This window comes from Pecten maximus, chromosome 2 (genome assembly GCF_902652985.1).
Source record: "Pecten maximus chromosome 2, xPecMax1.1, whole genome shotgun sequence".
NCBI classification, from domain to species: domain Eukaryota; kingdom Metazoa; phylum Mollusca; class Bivalvia; order Pectinida; family Pectinidae; genus Pecten; species Pecten maximus.
This window is the reverse complement of record NC_047016.1, coordinates 48,870,984-48,885,367: the sequence shown is the minus strand read 5'-3', so window position 1 is coordinate 48,885,367 and position 14,384 is coordinate 48,870,984.

Below are 14,384 nucleotides of genomic sequence, written 5' to 3'. Positions count from 1 at the left end.
AAATATTTCAATCACTTCAAGTTTTAAAAAAAATCAATTAAACTACTTCTGGACAGTGTCCCACCATGGACGTACTTAAAGCTACATGTACCCTAACAGTGTCTTTTATTTTGCGAGAGTTGTCTCCCTTCAGTTACATATATATGATGTCGACAATTATGGTTTGGTTTGGTTTGTTTTTGTTTTAACGTCCTATTAACAGCCAGGGTCATTTAAGGACGTGCCAGGTTTTGGAGGTGGAGGAAAGCCGGAGTACCAGAAGAAAAACCACCGGTCAGTACCTGGCAACTGCCCCACGTAGGTTTCGAACTCGCAACCCAGAGGTGGAGGGCTAGTGATAAAGTGTCGGGACACCTTAACCACTCGGCCACCGCGGCCCCTCGCCAATTATGGCCAATCGGCGAAATATTACGTCCATAAATTGCTCATAAATATGAATTTGTACATTGACGATGTACAGGTCCTTCCTTGTTAAAAAAAAAAAAGAAGAAGAAAAACACAGCTCTATTTACTTAGTATAGATCACGCACGCGAACCTTGCCATTGTACATGTATTTATTGTAACTAAAAAACCCTAGAACTGTCGCCAGGATGGTTGACTAATACCCCCGCAATCCGCATGAGTCAATGGACAACTGGAACTGTTATTTAGAGGCTAACTAAGATAACCTGTGCATGCCCCTATTTCTGAAATTCAGAATGTCTGGAATATGTGTTGTTCATAATAAAGAGAATTTAGTCATAAGTTTTGTTGAAATCAGTCCACAGGTTTTGGAATAGTTGCCTGGACAATTAAAACTTGTTTATAGTGACAACTTACTGACAAGTTACTATGACAACAAAAAATTGGAATTTAAACAGGTGCATGCACATGTGCACATGTTCCCTAACATTCCCGTACTTTTTTTTGTGAAAATCGGTTCACAAGTTTAGGAGTTGTCCGGACAAGAAAAATCTATGAATAGTAACCAGTAACCATGGCAACCCAAAATGTTGGAATTTTAACAGCTGCATGCACATTTACATCTGGTCCTCTCTATTTGTGTGAAGTGTCATTGGAATCGGCCCACCAGTTTAGGAGGAGTTGTCCGGACAAGATGTGTCTACAGACAGACGGACGGACATACAGACAAGATTGAGTTATAGGGTGTCTGTGAACTTGTGGGGTGCAACGCACAGGTTTTAATGAGCTATGGACATCACATTTAATTTCCGTTCATTCCGTCGCTAAAAAACACATGCACAGTGAGATTTATGATGAGGAAAAACACAAAATTACATTAAATTGCATCTCCTATAGGCGACGAAGATATTTGCACGGAATGAATCGTTAATTCACCCCACAAGGATATGTATATCGTAGTGAGTACGGACGGACGGACAACCCGATTCCAGTATACCCCCGGGTCCGGGGGTATAAAAGGGAGGGGTTGGGTTACATTATTATATTATAAAGAGTTAACACAAATACCGCCAATTTTATTTCTTGATGATCTCATGAAAAACAAACTATAGTAACATTAGCCCGAGTTTCCTCTGGCCCTGACACCATGGCTTGGTTTTAGATTACCCAAGATAAGGTTTAAGATTTCAAGGGCGGATCCAGGACTTCGCAAAGGAGTTCGACTATACTTGATTAATTCACATGCATACAGAGGTATGGCGCATATTGGCCTGTTTTGACCTAACGGTGGCCGTTTTCAAAATAGAAAAAAAAAATGTTAAAAGCTGAGTTTTTGAATACAAACCTTAAATCTATAACATATGAATATTCTTATTTGCGAAAAGTGTGTTTGTTCATTACAATGGATAGTTCCTTAAATGACCGTAAAGTTGTATCATCGGGCTATTTGGAACTTTCGAGGGGGGGGGTTTCCAGCATTCATATCATTTTTTGACCTATAGCGCATCAGAAGACCAACTTTTACAATGTCTTATTTTATTATATGTACCAAAAAGACAACTAAAATCCTATTCTTAAAAAGTGGCCCTCCGATGCGGTTGTGTCGAAAAATTGAAAAAACGTAGTTGATAAAATATTTTAATTTAGCATTAACTGGACTGACTATAACTGACAACATAAACTTCACACACCCATAAGTCCGCATAGCTCATATGGTAGAACCATCGCTTAGCGACCGAAAAGTTTTGAGTTCGAATCACCAAGATGTATCTTTTTCATATTTTGTTATGTTTCTTAATACCATTTTATTTTTCTTGGTCGTATTTGAAAGATATTTGCAACATTAATACATATTTAATAAAATATTTACATGTAGTATCGAGATAAAAATGTTGAGAAAGAAATTTTTTACTTGGATAACATTTTTTTTTTATCATAACCGATTTACCCCGTATCATTCAAAGTAAGATGTAAATGAACTGCAGCATTGACAACAGGCATACATGGATGGGTAGTGTAAAATTCATATTTAACATGTCAATTTTACTTTATTTTTATATGGTATTTCTGCCCTGCAGGTAGGGCGTAAGAATTGTACCTGCTGTCCCCATTGCATGATCGTAAGAGGCGACTAAATTTGGGATCTTATCTTTTCTCTTCTTTCTAAACAACTTTTTTCTTCCTAATGTCTCCCTTGACAATGCCTCACTTTTGGCCTTTAATTGAGCGTTCGCCGCTGTGAGGAAGGCTTTGGGTTCTGTCCCCTAGCCGAGACATACCAGAGTCTTTAAACATGGTAGTTGCTGCTCCTGCTTAGCGCTCAGCATAGTAGGAGTGGGAGACTGGTTCGCCCGTTGTCAGTATAATGTGACCGGGTGGGGTGTGCTGCTGGGTGTCTTCGGCAGTATGCTTCAGTGAGGTAGCACTATAAATCGGCAAAAGTTCCGGCCTATCACAAGGAGACCCAACACGAACATACCGCAGCCTACTAAAACACACATACGCACTCACCGACACATGCATGTCACACGCACGGGAGGCCGTCCTTAAATGACCCTAGCTGTTAATAGGACGTTAAACAAATAACACCAAACCAATATGGTATTTATTGACTACATACGATCTAATTCGTTCACAACGCACATCGCGCCAATGGACCATGACGATCTATTTTGGTAGTGTGGGCATCACTAGGGTCACGTGATATTTTACCTGTATTTTTAGCCCAGACTATCGCTGCGCGTGGCCTAGGTCAGGATAAGCGGAAAACGACCATACCTCTTTGTTACGTTGCGGAGTTTAGAACAGGGGTTAGCGGAACTCAAACGCCCTCTGGATATTTGTATTATATCGATAAAACATTTGACGTCTTCATTACTCTCCTCCGAGACAGACCGATATTTTATATGATCTATAGTTATCGCCAATCCATATGCCATTTGCATAAGAAATCAATCGATCCATAAAAAAAATCCTATAGATCTAAACAAGAGGCCCATGGGCCTTAACGGTCATCTGACAAACACTTACACTTACAGCAAGGACACACACCCCAATCCAGCATTATTACCATAAATTATTTATCGCAGCCAGTTATGTTTTAGATCAAATTTGGTTTTTATCCATTTAGCTTGTCCAGGAAGAGCGGCACCATAAAGCAAAATTTTAGCCAAGTTCCCATTTTTGGGGCATGCCCCTCTGTCCCAATGGGTCAGACAAGACTCATTTATATCAATTAGGATTGCCTTTCCCCAATGATGTTTCATACTAAATATGGTTGTAATCAATTACGGCATTAAGGAGGAATTGCATTTTTAAGAAATGTTTAACCTAAGCGCTCCTTTTGCCCCATCTTTTTTTCCCCAGGGGTCAAACCTGTCTCATTAAAAAATATGATTGCCGTCACCTTATGTTTCACATCAAATTTGGTTGTAATCCACCAAAAGGTTAGGGAGGATTAGGATTTAACAGCAAATATTCACCAAAGTTCCCCTTTTGGGGCCCTGCCCCTCAGGCCCCAGGGGTCACACTAGCCTCGTTTATATAAAATATGACCACCCTTCCCAAAGGATGTTTCACACCATATTTCGTATTAATCCACCCAAGGGTTAGAGAGAAGTAGGATTTATAGCAAAAATTCACCAAAGTTCCCCTTTTGGGGCCCCGCCCCTCTGGCCCTAGGGGTCAAACCAGCCTCATTTATATAAAATATGATTGTCCTCCTCCAATGATGTTTCACACCAAATTTGGTAATAATTCACTATGGGTGTTAGGAGGAGTAGGATTTTATAGCAAAATTTCATCAAAGTTCCCTTTTTTGGGCCCGTCACTCTGGCCCCAGGGCTCACACCAGCCTCATTTATATAAAATATGACCACCCTCCCCCAATGATGTTTCACAACATATCTGGTTGAAATCTACTAAAGGGTTAAGGAGGAGTAGGATTTTATAGCAAAATTTCATCAAAGTTCCCCATTTGGGGCCCCACCCCTCAGGCCCCAGGGGTCACACTAGCCTCATTTATATAAAATATGACCGCCCTCCCCAAATGATGTTTCACAACATATCTGGTTGAAATCCACTAAAGGGTTAAGGAGGAGTAGGATTTTATAGCAAAATTTCATCAGAGTTCCCCATTTGGGGCCCCGCCCCTCAGGCCCTAGTGGTCACACCAGCCTCATTTATATAAAATATGACCACCCTCCCCCAATGATGTTTCACAACATATCTGGTTGAAATCTACTAAAGGGTTAAGGAGGAGTAGGATTTTATAGCAAAATTTCATCAAAGTTCCCCATTTGGGGCCCCACCCCTCAGGCCCCAGGGGTCACACTAGCCTCATTTATATAAAATATGACCGCCCTCCCCAAATGATGTTTCACAACATATCTGGTTGAAATCCACTAAAGGGTTAAGGAGGAGTAGGATTTTATAGCAAAATTTCATCAAAGTTCCCCTTTTGGGGCCCCGCCCCTCAGGCCCCAGGGGTCACACCAACTTCATTTATATAAAATATGACCGCCCTCCCCCAATGATGTTTCACACCAAATTTAGTTGTAATCCACCCAAGGGTAAAGGAGGAGTAGGATTTTATAGCAATATTCACCTAAGTTCCCTTTTTGGGGCCCCGCCTTTCTGGCCCCAGGGGTCAGACCAGCCTCATTTATATAAAATATGATTGCCCTCCCCCAATGATGCTTCAAACTAAATTTGGAAGTAATCCACCGAAGCGTTAAGGAGGAGTAGCGTTTTGAAAGAAAAAGTTTACGGACGGCGCACGGCGCACGGCGGACGACGACGGACGAAGCACGATGACTATAGGTCATCCTGACCCTTTGGGTCAGATGACCTAATAAAACCTATGAAAGTTTGGCGTGCTTTTTGTTGCTCAGGGCCAAACAATATACTATCGTTTTTCCTATTTCTAACGTTAAAATCAGACACAATCCGTCAGTCTTAAAAGCATTCGAACTGTATATCTAGATCACCATGACAAAAAAGTTGGTTAAAAATGGCAAAATATATACATGTACGAATAGATTATGTGAACTTTGTGATATAAATAGAACGTGAAAGAGAGCAACGCAAAGACATCAAAGTCTATAAAATAGATCGATTTCTTTCAAGTAGCTAAATATTGTTTTCGAATCCACGGAACTGAAAAGGGTTTTCATATCCGGGACTCGAAAGTATTTATCACGAATGTGCTTGAAATCGGAACATTCTATTAAAACATGCTCCACTGTGAATTGAGCATCACATGCATAACACACCGGTGGATCCTCTCGTTTAAAAAGGAACGAATGAGTAGGATATGTGTGCCCGGTACGGAGCCGAGAGAGGACTATTTCCTCTCTACGAACCTTACGACTTGGTGTTGATGTTTTAAGTTTCGGTTGTACTTTAAAAAGTTTGTTGCTTGTCTCGAGAGACCAGCGTTGCTGCCATTTACTCCGAATGGCAGAACTAATTACAGGTTTGAAATCTGTATATGGTATTTTGATATTTGTTTGTTGCAGATTTAGAGCATGTTTTGCTTGGCGGTCAACAAGTTCGTTGCCTTTAATTCCGACATGGCTCGGAATCCAAAGTAATGCTATTTTGCATTTTTTTAAGATACGAGATATTCGTAAAACAAGGTTTTGTATGAGTATATTTTTTGGATCTCGTAACTTTAAATTCTGAAGGACAGATAGAGAGTCGGAACAAATGATTGCCTTTCTAATGCGTTGTTCATTGATAGAGGTGGAGGAAAGCTGGAGTACCCGGAGAAAAACCAACGACCTACGGTCAGTACCTGGTAACTGCCCCACATAGGTTTCGAACTCGTAACCCAGAGGTGGAGGGCTAGTGTTAAAGTGTCGGGACACCTTAACCACTCGGCCACCGCGGCCCCACAGATGTCGCTAAACTGAAAAATCAACGAGACAGAAACCAAAGAAGTGGTGCTAATAATTCTAATCATAGCAGACAAAGAGGTAACCAACAAAAGAAGTAAGACGAGGATCGTCCGGAACCTGTGTGTTGGAGATGTGGTCAAACTGGACATTTCAAGTTAGGATGTCGAGTTAGATTGGACCATTCGAAGAAACATTTAAACAACAATCAGCCTTCGGGGACAGGTCAACCGTAGACTGCGTAGATACTTTTCGACCCAAAATTATGTCAACGTCTACACATTTGATTGGCGAGTCAAATGAGTCGCCTGTAACTATCAATGGAGTAGAAGCTATGGGATTGTTGGACACAGGATCAACTGTGTCTACCATTAGTGAAACCTTCTATAGGACGCAACTGGGACACTTAGAACTTCAACCGATTACAGATATTTTAGATATAGAATGTGCAGGAGGTACATCTCTACCTTATATAGGCTGTGTGGAGGCGGTGGTAAGTAACCTTCCAGGACTACAGGAGACAACAGGATTATTTCTTATAGTACCAGACAGTAGGTACAACAGGACAGTACCATTACTTCTAGGCACTAATCTTCTGATTGAGGCATTAAATGGAAGCCGACGTAATTATGGATCTCGTTTCCTTCAGGACACAAAGACATCAACACCTTGGTACTTGACATTTCGCTGTCTAAAGCTGCGAACTAAGGAGTTGCAAAGGAGAAATTGGTGTCTTGGAGTGGCGAAAATAGCAGAGATGGATACAACCATTATACCTTCGAACTCAAAGATGACTATTAATGGTTTTATTGATAAAGCTGTCAATTATATCCCCCACTTGTGCCCTATTACAACCAACTAATTCAACTCTAACACAGGATTTGGACATAACGCCTGTATTAGTACACTATGATTACCAGGAGTCTAGACAGTTGGTGCCTATTACAATTTCCAATGTCAGCGTACGAAATATTACATTGCCATCGAAAGCCATTATTGCAGAATTACACCCAGTATCTGTGGAAGGTACATTGGAAGATTACAGAGTTCCAGAGGCTAAGTCAAACTTCAAAGATTTATTGAAGCTAGATGTCGCTACTTTGACTAAGGATCAACAACAACAGACTGAGTAGATATTACAGAGCTTCGCAGATGTATTCTCATCCGGCGACTTGGACTTAGGCCATTGCACCTCTACTCAACATCGGATAGAGTTGTCAGATCCTATTCCATTTCGTCAACGTTTCAGAAGAATACCCCCGGCCATGTTTGAGGAGGTACGTGACCATTTGAGACAACTGGCAGCCTGTGGAGTGATCAGACGTTCTCACTCGCCATGGTCATCATGTGTGGTATTAGCTCGCAAGAAGGATAATTCACTACGAATGTGTATTGATTATCGACAAATGAATCAGAAGACCATGCGAGACGCTTATGGCCTTCCTAGGATTGAAGATATATTGGATTCTCTCCATGGGTCAAAGCACTTTACAGTCCTAGACATGAAAAGCGGCTACCACCAAGTGGAGGTGTTCGAAGAACACAAAGAAAGGACAGCGTTTACAGTGGGTCCTCTAGGATTGTGTAAGTTCAACAGGGTACCATTTGGTCTCATCAATGCCCCTGCAACCTATCAAAGACTGATGGAGGATTGCTTGGGAGATTATGTAGGATCCATATGTGTTATCTACCTAGATGATCTGATTATTTTTTCCAGTACTTTTGAAGAACATCTTGAACGCCTGGAGAAGGTGATGCAAAGTCTTCGTGAAAATGGACTGAAGCTCTCTCCGAAGAAGTGTTTTCGTTTCCAGACAAAAGTGAAATACCTTGGATTCATTGTTTTGGAGGACAGTGTTCAGGCTGATCCAGACAAGATTGAAAAGATACAAAACTGGAAAACATCGGGGAACTCGGATGAGCTACGACAATTTCTCGGAAGTCATATAAAAAGAAGACACCAGTGATACCTACTGAATGGAGATGGGATAGGGACCAAAGGGAGGCATTCCAGCAACTGAAAGATGTGTTGACAAAACCACCAATACTGGGATACCCTAACCCAACCAAACCATTCGAGGTTCACATTGATGCTAGTGGACGAGGACTAGGCGCAATCCTTTATCAAGAGCAGGGTGGACTTAAGCGAGTAATCAGTTATGCCAGTAGAGGTCTAAGCAAAGCTGAAAGGAAATACCCAGCTCACAAACTGGAGTTTCTTGGATTGAAATGGGCCATTACAGACAAGTTTGAAGATTACCTTGGTGGATCTCGCTTTGTTGTCATCACTGATAAAAATCCACTCACCTATGTTCTGACAACCGCTATATTAGATGCAACAGGGCATAGATGGTTGGCTCCCCTTGCTTCATTTGACTTCACAATTAAATATACAGCAGGACGCAATAATAAGGATGCTGATGCATTGTCCCGTTTACCTGAGGAAACCACATTGGAGGTGGATGAGGAATCTGTGAAAGCTGTCTGCACGAGTATCCAGGGCAACCAGAGAGCAGTTTACTATGCATGATCTGGATGATGATATAGAGGGATTGGAACAATTGTCTTGTCGGGATTGGAGAAACCATCAAACAACGGCTGTTGCCAGCGCATCCATGATACAACGTGTATTAGAATCACTTCACAACGACGTTGGCCACCCTGGGAGGGACCGTTATCTATCTCTAGTGCTGGACCGGTTCTTTTTGCAAGGGATTTCGAAGGATGTGGAAACCTGGGTTCAGAATTGTTCCAGGTGATCCGGAGAAAACGCCCATTACTCAGCGACAGACCATTTTACCCGATATGCGCAAGCATATCCGACGCGTAATCAGTCAGCAAGGACCACCGCAGAGATATTATTTAACAACTTTTTCGTGAATTATGGATTTCCTAAGAGGATTCATACGGACCAGGGAGCTAATTTCGTTGGAAAATTGATTCAGGAATTGTGCAGGATCACAGGAATAGAGAAATCAAGGATCACCCCGTATCACCCCATGGGAAATGGGGTGTGCGAGAGGTTTAACAGAACCCTATTGGGTATGCTTGGAACACTTGGAGTTGCATCAAAAGGCGGATTGGAAGAAATACACAAATATTATAATTTCAATTGAAGATAAAAAAAAAACGTATTCGTCGTTTGAGCATTTTGAGATGACCCCACAAACAGTCGAAGTCGGTCTCGGTGTTCGCGTCCGAGGCTATGTTAGAAATGTCTATTATATGGACCCATGTTTCGGGAACCTCTCTGCTCCATAGCTGCAGGTGGATTTTCTGTACATTTCTATGGTAGCATGGAATAAAACGTCGAGAGAACCCACCCAGACTCTTGTGTCATTTATCTAAAGAATGAAGCCAAGAACTGTAACACGTGCACTCCTTTTATAGGACGCACAACCTAACCGACACCCTTAATTATTAGGCAAGTACGTTGTTTTCCTTAGTGTGATTCGTGCGTCGTGTACAGAATTTAATATACAATTTTACTTGAAATTTACTTGGTAAATGCTACTATGAAAGAGTTAATATTTTGAAATGTTCTTCTGTTATGAACTGTTCAAGTATAAGAAAGCTCAGAAATTGATGTAAGTTTATGAAATGTATTAATGACAAAGTCTGTTCTTATGTGTAAACCAAAAGCTACAACACAGTATGTTTCATTTCATTTCAACAAATTTTATTGCTATAAAACAAATGGATTGGACAGCAGGCAAGCCCATACAAGTCCTCTCCAAAATCCAAAATACAGTATATATGCTGTTCTGAACACACAAATATATGTATATTATATTATGTTAATGTATTATCTCTGTGCCATTAAGTTGGACGAGAAATAAGTGAATCTTGAATCCACTGCCCAACAGATTCCGTGCGTGTTACGGGTGGTTTTTGTCGTTGCGTGTCATGCAATAGATCACCCGTAGAAGCACGCACGACCAGTTGTGACCTTAAACATGGAGTAGAAAACTACTACTGTTTTACAAAATACATAATCACTTTACTCCTAGCTACCTTAACACTCTACTCCCTAGTCTTGTTTCTGATAACTCCACACACAATCTCCGAAATTCCGAAAACTATGTTTTGCCAAACAACAGACTAGAATCTTCCAATCAATCCTTTTTTCCTTCTACAATCAGACAATGGAATCAGCTCCCCCTTAACATAAGACATACTGTTTCACTTTCAGCCTTTAAACATGCCATTCGCAACACAGATATACATAAATTACAGAACTATTTCTTCTATAGCGAAAGGAAACATAACATTTTACATACTCGTTTAAGGAACCGTGCCAGTACATTAAGAAATCACTTATTTAGGGCCAATTTAGTTGTAGACCAACACTGTCACTGTGGATTTCCTATTGAAGACACCTATCATTTCTTTTTTTCTTGTAATTCCTATATTGAACAAAGAATAACACTATTTCGTAATCTCAATACATATATTCCCCTTACCGTAAATCTATTGCTCTCTGGAGATTCTAACTTGTCTGATCGAGAAAACGAACTCATTTTCATGCAAACTCAGCAATTCATTCAGGATTCAAATAGATTCTAACTCCACCCCTCCCCCCTCCTTTTGATCTTCCTTATATCCCTTTTAAATTACGACTTTTGTACAAATTACTTATTTCAAGTGTATGGTTATATCTTTTCCAATACCGACGGCATAAGAGAAACGTATTTCAAAGAAAGAAAGGAATGACCAGGAGAACGCTCACCATGGATTGGATTATATGGACATTAGTATAAGCAGTGAGTTTTGAACAGTGGAAAGCTTCAACTTTTGCCGCCGGTATTGGTAAAGATCGTCGCAAGCACGCATAGAATAAATAAATATGTAAGCCTATATATCGATTTCTTTCTTTCCAAATGCTCTGTACATGTAATTGTGTGATTGCGATATTTTATGCCATCTTGTTATTTGTGTAATTTATGATTGTAATATTTAAGGGAGAGGGCTTTAGATAAGTTGTATAACTTGTGCCCAATCCCGATTGCACAGAAGGCAATAAAATAATGTTTAAACTAAACTAAACTAAACCAAACATAGAGCTTATTTCCAGAATAATATAATTTTGTAGTTGTGAAAATAAATACTAATTGCAAGTTCATATTAAACTAGAAATGTCTGTAAGACATAAATGCCCCCGCTGCCACTTGACAACGTGGCGAAAGCTCAGTAGAGATTAGCTAGTTACATTGGATCGGGACGGGGACGGGACGGACATGTGTAACACTACATGTAACCCCCCCCCCCCCCCGTCAGATCACAGGTGCCTGACTCGTTTTATAAAATAATAATAACATATGAGTACATATTAGAGATGTATGTACTCTTATATGTTATTATTTTACAAAACGAGTCAGGCACCTGTGGTTAGATGCAGTACATGCATGAGACAATTACATGTGCTACTTATCTACCTACAACACTGTGACATATCTTTAATAGATGGACTGTTTTTTGTATCTTTAGTCATATAGTCGTGGAGCGTTCACATTGCGGTAAATAAATCTATGAATGCACAGTATCATCGTGTGTGTCAATCAACCAAACATTGGTCTGGGATTACATACGTTGAATAAGGCGTCACAGGTTCTTGACACACTCATAGATCGTCAGTTTTGAGTGTCAAGTCCCTGTGACAATCATGATCACAATTAATTAAGCTTCGTAATGGTCGATACAAAATTGTGGTCCTGTCGACCACCGACACATGGGTCGATTTCTGTGATTTCCATATATAATTGGGTTTCAAGTTTTATTACATATCCAAATGCAATACAGCAGATACGGCATGAAAACAGCCCATTGCAACAAGAGTTGTCTTTCGTTGAGCATTGTAGCGACGGCGATGTTAATCAATATAAAATGGAATTTTAAATGACATATATCTTTCTTACATTTCCGACAAACAAATTTACAAGGGATGATTGATATGTTGTGAGTCTCATATCGAAGGAAGTACTCAATGATGTTCTTTTTAAGTCTTACTCTTCTATGACTATATAGGATAGGTCTCATTTGGTTAGTTTATGTCGACGAGGTAGCACTCTAAAGTAAGCAAGACAAGTGGCTTTTGCAAAATGGACAAAATCGGTGAAAGAGCAGTGATCCAATATTTGCATTAAAAAGGTTTAACACCTAAGGATATCCATAATGATATGGTAGCTGAGCACTAGGGAAGATGCACCTTCATATGCTACAGAGAAAAGGTGTGTGGCGGAATTTTAGTGCGGCCGACAGAGCCTTGAGGATGACCCCCCGTCCTGGAAGGCCTGTCAATGTTGCAACCCCAGAAATGGTCTATAAAGTTCATGATATTGTTATGACTGACAGACGAGTCACAGAAAGATATATAACCAGTAGAGTTGGTATTTCCCAAGAAAACGTTCATTCCATCCTGACCGAGGATCTTGCAATGAGAAAGATTTCGGCCCGATGGGTATCGAGACCTCTGACAGTTGATCAGAAGCATACCAGGCGCGTGTTAATCTTAACCTTTTTGAGGAAGATCCTGCCAACTTTGTTCAGAGATTTGTCATGAGACGAAGCATGGGTCCATCATTTTACCCCAGAGGCCAAACAACAATCGAAACAATGAGAGCATCCTGGCTCTCCCCGCCAAAGAAAGCAAAGACTGTCGGTAAGGTTATGGCCACGGTTTTCTGGGATGCAGACGGTATTCTGCTGATAGATTATCTCCAAATGGGACAAACAATGAGATGGATAGCAGTTTTTTCTTATGAATGTGGCAACAATGAGTGCCATGCACCAGCTCCTTGTTCTCTACCGGGACTTCATGTGGTAAATTTAAACATTTTTTTTCATATATATTTTTATCGTCGATTACAAATTATGTATATCATGGCATACTCAAATTAACGTCAATTATGGCGTTTCTGACGTTTTGAATATCATAGTGTTTTTTTAATCGTCATAACTTTGTAATTTTGTGTGTGTAGTGTGGAGCCCGAACCAGGATACGTCACAGCAATGTTGTATTATCTTAAGGGAACAGAGTCTGAGAGAATTTGCCTAGCGCTAGCCGATCTATTATGGGCAAACTGTATGAGATAACTAATATATTTCATAATTCCGTTTCTCCTGTGTAAAATGTTATGCTTTTTAACAACCTCTTTCTTCGTGCTATATATTTGTTCGGTTGGAACATTGACAGTTTTAATGAAATGTACATGTACATGTACTATATACACAGAGGTTTTTCGTATGTAGTATTACAGATTATTCTTGAGTTATATTTTTAATATTCGTATTAGTGTAATGAACACAAAAAACGGCATTGATAATTTACATATGTAATGGTTTGTCAAAATTTCGACTATGTCTAATAAGGACCCCGGCGATTTACGGTTGCTTTTGCCCCTTTTCACTAATTGTACAGTTGCAAATCTTATATTGATACCGTGATTTTTTTTTTTACCTTAACCAGGGAAAGCCACTAGCCCTAGTCATTTCGAGAGGGTCCCCACCAAGAATGGCAACATTGGAGCCACCCAATTACCTAATGGTGCGACCTGTTAATTACGTAGTGCCATCTGCAGATGACCTGGTGCAACATGCAAATAACCTGGTGCCTCCTACCAGTGACATATTACCACCTGCTGATGACAAAGTGCCACCTCATAATCATCGAAGACAAGATACACCTTCGTTAACACCTTTTCGGCGTGTAACTTTTCGAGATGATTGCCGCAGTGATCCAACGATGAAAACATTTTGCAAGGCATAAGTACATTGAAGAGGCCAAGGAAGACAAGACACTGGATATATTGCATCGTCTGGACGCTGCCATGCCACCCATGTCCATGTCCATGGATATTGCAGGACCAGATGACAATAACAGGCTGGAGTCGGGAGTTCCTGACGAATTGCGCTTAGTGATGATGTGCTTCGGGGCATCAGGTGCCAAGCCGATTCCGCTGGGAATTTTGGTAAACTTTTGTTACAAAACTATTTCCGGAATAATTTTGACCTGAGCATCTGAGATTCCTCTACAGTTGGAATGGAGGAGGAATATATAGGAAATCGGAACTAGATCATCATCATCA